This window comes from Mastomys coucha, unplaced genomic scaffold (assembly GCF_008632895.1).
Source record: "Mastomys coucha isolate ucsf_1 unplaced genomic scaffold, UCSF_Mcou_1 pScaffold13, whole genome shotgun sequence".
NCBI lineage: Eukaryota > Metazoa > Chordata > Mammalia > Rodentia > Muridae > Mastomys > Mastomys coucha.
Genome location: NW_022196895.1, coordinates 26334176 through 26340493, shown reverse-complemented (window position 1 = coordinate 26340493; position 6318 = coordinate 26334176). Strand labels below are relative to the sequence as shown.

General features: G+C 42.5%; 1 protein-coding gene across 1 annotated transcript in view; it reads right to left on the bottom strand.

The window, feature by feature from the left end:
* The window catches only part of Pik3c3 (phosphatidylinositol 3-kinase catalytic subunit type 3), a 77545-nt gene that overhangs the window by 12261 nt on the left and 58966 nt on the right, over positions 1 to 6318 (bottom strand). The gene's annotated exons all lie outside the window — the stretch shown is intronic.

Sequence of the window (6318 nt, the reverse complement as noted above, 5' to 3'; positions counted from 1 at the left end):
AAAAAAAACAAGCTTAAAACCATCCCAGCTAATATTAATTTAAAAGATAAAATCTCAGGTTTAGAAGTGCAGAATCAAGGAGCAAACACCCCAATAACTCTAAAAAGAATCGGCAGCAGCAAAGTCAGAAGAAATTGTCTGTGTATTAGCTCAGGTAAACTGCTCTTTCTGTAATGGATTATATAACCTTTCTGACTTTATATTCCTAACATGAAACCCTGACTGCTATGAAAGTATGACTATAAAAAAAAAAAAAAAAATCTTTCAAATTTCAAACTGCATGGTTGGCTTCCTCTACCTGTTCCCTAGCTGTACACTGGGAATCCGAACAGCGTACTCCGGACTGCCAAGAGCTACAACTCCTCTGAGAAAAGTCTTCTACTGTCTCAGAGCAGACACACAGGAATGGGACCATCCCACCTAGCGGCGATTCACCATAGAAGCCATGAAGCATCTACTGATTTACAGGCTGCATGAAGCAAGGATGTTCTAGACTGAATTCTCAGGGCAGCGCCTTGGGACTCGGTGTTGTTAATTGCTGCCTCAGAACAGCTTGTGGTACCCAGCAAGCACCAACTTCTGACTAAAGGAATCAACTGGCTTAAAAACCTGACTAAAACCTTCCCTAGGGTAACCTACCCACTCTGACATGCAAGCCATTATGACTGTTTCACATGGGAAATTATCCCCTTATTTTCTCCATCAAGGGTACTAGCCTTGCCCAGAGTACTGAATTTATCCCTTGTGCTCGAGGGGCCCTGTGCAAGCCAATATTCCACTTTGACTCCCGAGCAAGATGTTAGCCACGCCTTCCTGTTCACTGCTTCTCTTGAGTGTTGTCACAGTCACTGTGTATATATTGTATATGTCACAGTAATTGGTCATTGATATACACAGTCACTGCAGTCATATACACATTCTGTATATCACAGTAAGTGCATTCTCCCTGAAAGACATGCAAGTGTGATGGACACCTTTATGTCAACTATAACTGACAAGAACCTGAGATGTAGAATCAAAAGAGAACACCATAGCACAGTACCTGGCACTGCACTCAGTAAAGCCTGAAAGGCCGGTTGACACTATCATTCTAATATGTGAGTGCGAGAGCACACGCATGCATGCACACACACACACACACACACACACACACACACACACACACACGGAGACTGTCAAGAAAACCACCAAACCAACCAACAAACAGAAACCCGTAAGGTAGGGGTGATTAAAGTCTTAACTTGTTCTGGAAAGGAGAAAACAATTTAAAATGATAGGATTTATTTAAAATTAAATCAAGCCATTTACCATGCGATAATCAAGTCTCTTCAAGTAGCTCATAAATATTTAAGCATTTCAAATAACATATAAAAATTAAACTCTGAACTTCTCTCAAAAATAACTCTTGAGGCTGGCAAGCTGATCAGCAGGGAAAGTATTTGCTGGCAGGCTGGTGATCTGAGTTTCCTCACTGAGTCCCACATGGAGGGAGGGAGAACAGACTCCAGCAATCTACTCTCTGACCTTGACATGCATGGTTGGCCAAGAAATAAACAAATGATAATAAAATGTTAGTAACAACCACTTTAAAGATGTCTGAGAGTCCAGAGTTGACTGTACCTGAGATTACAGGTGACAGAAATTAGATACAGATACAGAGGTGCACCTTCCTTTCTGTAACTTTCAGGCATTTGTGATATTCTAGGCCCAGGCACTGGCACTATTAGAAGGTGTGGCCCTGTTGAAGTAGGTATGGTCTTGTTGGAGTAGGTGTGTCACTATGGGTGTGGGCTAAAGATCCTCATCCTAGCTGCCTAGAAGCCAGCATTATGCTAGCAGCCTTCAGATGAAGATGTAGAACTCTCAGCTCCTCCCACACCATGCCTGCCTGGAGGATGCCATATTTCTACCTTGATGATAAGAGACTGAATCTCTGAACCTATAAGCCAGCCCCAATTAAATGTTGTCCTTATAAGACTTTCTTGGTCATGGTATCTGTCCACAGCAGTAAAACCCTAACTAAGACAGCATCTTTATCAGAAGAACAAACTAAATGATTTCATTAATCTGGCCATTTTCAGGTAAAAGAGTAAGGGAACTGGGCCTGAAGAGCTGAGCTGCAAACTCCACATCTGAGGAACAGCCTCACAGCACAGGGAGCTAGGCCAGGGTGGACCGGATGTTCATCCTCACTCACAGAACCAACAGCTCTCACAGTGTCACAGTTACACAGAAAAGCAAGCTTCTCTTTTACTGAGTCGTCGCCCAAAGCCTTTCTGTAAATAAAGACATGGTCAAATTATGCAGGAATTTTTGTTGATTTTTTTGATTTTTGTTGGCTATTTCTTGTTTAAAGGGTCCAACGACAGGACTGAGTTACAGACCAAGACACCCAGATATCACCAGAGAAGGGAGCATGCTTTATTCCAAAGACAGCTTTGGCAACAGCTCGTGAGCTCGGTAGGCTACAGCAGAGCATCCTTGCCCTAAGCAGTCGCTACCAGACTAGAGACAGACTACACTAAAACATGTTCACTCATCTTTCTTCCCTACTCTACTTACAGTGAGCCAATAAAAGTTAGAAATCAAGAGTAATATTCTATTGTTACTATCTGAAACCTGGAAAATTCCTAGTACCAGGAACTCTCAATGTATCTGTTCTGCATGTATTACACCAAGGACCTCTTCATTCTGGTTACAGCCCAGGCAATGGTAAATGCTGCTGACAGAGGCTGGAGTGTTATTAGGAGATGTTTTGAGTGCCTTCCTTCCCTTCCTTGACCTTGTATTACACAGACAGTCGAGTCCATCTGAATGTCATGGTACTGTTTACTGCACTGACCGGCCTTGCGATTTCTGGGTCGAGGGTTTTATCTACAGCACAGCCATTCTAGAGGTTTCCAGCGAATGGTACTGACAGAATGGCCGGCTATCCAGATGCTCCGTCAATTATAGTGATTACAACTCTGCAAACACACCACGAAATGAAAATGTGAGGAGTAAAATAATTCACTCCCTGGACCCAGCCGGCCAACCCCACACTCTAGCAGCCGCCCATTTTTCAACAGAGGACCAGCTGTTTAGTCTCAGGGTCACACAGATGTCTGCGAGCTGTGGCTCTCTGCTGCCGCCCAGAAAAGGAGGGGATCATATAACTATACACTCAAAATGCATTTTTAAATGATTATATATTGCATATATTCAGTCAGAGACGGTTTGTACTTTGAAATCATTCGGCAGCATTGGAACAGAGAGTGGATCTATAGGAGCTCATGTGGCATAAACCTAAGCATCTCTACAGGGACAGGACAGTCCAAATCCACACCCACTCATACCGTGACAGCACGTGGCTTTGATAGTATATTCACTGACACATTAGTGTCAGATTAAATTTTACTAGTTTATAATGTTTGTTTAATAAAAAATGATTTATAATTATGTTAAACTACTCATACATGACGTCGATACCAGGTTTGAGTTGTACACTGTGAGGCCTTCATTTCCACTTGAGATTAAAAAAAAAAAAACTCTCAAGATTGAAAGACATGCTTTTAGAAGCTAGCATTTGGTGGTGGAATATATGCATAGAGGTTGATAGACCCCAGGCTTAAATCCGGCACTAAAACAAAACAAAAAAGACACCGCCTTTTAAGAATCCCAAAATGCATTTCCTTCCCCTCTAAGCAGGATGAAAGGATTTGGAAAATTCTTAAATATGCCTCCTTTTCAAAGAATATAACAATCTGCTGCAAAATAAGGAATCTGCAACCTGTCCAGCTCAATGACACAGCATGTTTCTGAATCCCTTACAATCCAAGGGCGTAGGGCATTGTGATCAGGGTGTCACAGCTTTGCCTCAAAGTGCCGCTCTCTGCCTAAGATGCATGTGCCCGGCACTCTGTTCTTATGCTAGCTATGTTACTATGAGGCGGAAGGGATGGGACATGTACAGTACTAAAGACTGTCCTGAGTCACGAAAACATGGATGTGTTCATGGCGTCGGCTCACTGGGATTCACAGTGGAGCAGATGCCCAGCCCGATCTGCCCTCCTCAACAAAGTCTTGGTTTGTCTAAGCAAGTCATCTAATTTCTTCATTTCCTTATAAGAATTACTGGGATTCCAAGGTCTGCTGTTTATCAGTGCTTGTAAATGAAAGTTGTATTATTATCCTTCTTGTAAGAAAATTCACAGAACGAGGTTACAACTCAATTGCAAGGGTTTTACGGTTCTAACAGTGAAACTGTTGTTAACTTTTACAAGTTCAAAGAGCCATGTATTTTTAAGAGACTATTAATTTTAAGAAAATTTAAAAAGTGTACCTTATAAAATAAAAAGAAAAATCAAGCAATTCAAAAAGTGTGGTCATAACTGCAAACAAGCAAGCGGTAAAGTGTGTACAACGTCACCCGCGGTCATTATCTCCTCTGTCCATACAAGTAAATGAGGCGCTAAGGAAATGGTGCTGAGTAACACCAACTTCTTCTAAGACTGATCTACTGTTGTTCTTACACATACATTACCAAGATTAAACATTTAACGGCAGACAATCTGAAAGTCATTTTCACTTTGTCCCACCCTGCTTGACATCCACCCCGCTCCCTGTCCTTCTTCTGTGGTTCCCTGCTCTGAAAATTCTAACCTTCTGAGATTCCCTATACTCCCAACTCCAGGGCTGTCTCTCTCATTCTACTCCAGTTAGCTCAGCTTCTTTCTGTAGACAACTGTTTTATTATTTTCCCTTACCTTTCTCTTTGTTTTATCAGTAAACTCAGAAACAAAAATGCAGTCCAAAGTGACACCATCACAGTGAACCTCAGGCTCAGGCCAGCCGCACGCCCACCGCAGCCAATGCTGCAATACCTACCAGTGCTGCTGGTTAGATGGATGGCGCCTCATACACAGCTACACAGCTAAAGCCAAGGAACCACGTTTCCAGTAAGGGCTTTCTAACAAAGGGTTGGATATATAAATTCGAACCAGTACAGACATCCCACTTATCTGCTAATCATTTCTCCTCCAACTTAAGATGAGCTTCTTATGAAAAGCAACAAGATTAAACTACGGAAACCAGGAAGAACAAGAACGGCAGACCTGGCTCCAAAATCAAGCTCCGCTCCAGAAAAAAAAGCTACCTTAAAATCATGCCGTACTCCCAAAAAGGAAAATTAAACGTCCTACTTATTTTGAAATATCGAAGTGTACCTTATCTGACACATAGAAACTATCATACCAGATCAATAATCAGATTCAATAACTTTCTCATAAGCTGTCAAGCTCTTGTTAAAGCATCACTCAAAAAATGCCACCAGACAAAAGGAAATATCAAATATATCAGGTAATTTCTTATCTTTAAAATTATGTGTCCAACTACTAGTATGAGCCAAAAGGGCATTTTTAGCTCAGTCAGAACAAAGCTCCCACCTGAGGGACGTCCACCATGCTCACAGCACCAACACAGGTGAACCACGATACCTCCTTGCACACAAACACAAGCACACAGCCACAAGGTTCTAGGCTTACTGTGGTCGGCTAAGAGGCACAGACAAGGCTAAGTAGCCCAGAGTCCCGAGACTTACTTCAGAGATAGATATCTGCACGGTTATGTCAGCTTTTTTTTTTTTTCAGTTTTGTTTTGTTTAGTTTTGTTTTTTCGAGAACAAAGTTAATCACACATAAAACTAAAGAATAATCTAGAAGATCAGGACAGGAGATGTTCTGAATAACTAACTGCCTTCAGGTCAGCCATGACCAGTGTTAACTGAGTTTTCTAACAGAAGCCTCAACGCAGGTCACTTTACAAGCACCACTGGCCTCCCACAGTTGACAAGCTATTTGAGAACTTGTAAGGATGTCCCATTTAGTCAAGATCCCTAGCATCCAAGGTTCATCTCAGCACGTTATTACATTATATATCATGAGCAACAAAGGAGTTCAATTACATTGATTACCTGCCTCTAGTTCTTAGAAATAAAAACGAATATAAATTCAAGCTGCATTTAATTTAGCCCCATGGTGGCATGATGAGAATTTCTCCCACAGACTCAGGTTTGAATGCCTGGTCCCCAGTTAGAACTGTCTGGAAAGGATCAGGAGGTGTGGCCTTGTTGGAGGAGGTATGTCCCATGGATGGGCTTTGAAGTTTCAAAGGCCCATGCCAGGCCTACTCTCTCTGCTGCCTGCAGATCAAGATGTAGTAAACTCTTGGCTCCAGTGCCATGACTGCCTGCCACCCTGCTCCCTGCCACCATGCTCCCTGCCACCCTGCTGCCATGCCACCCTGCTCCCTGCCACCCTGCCCCCCGCCGCCCTGCCCCTG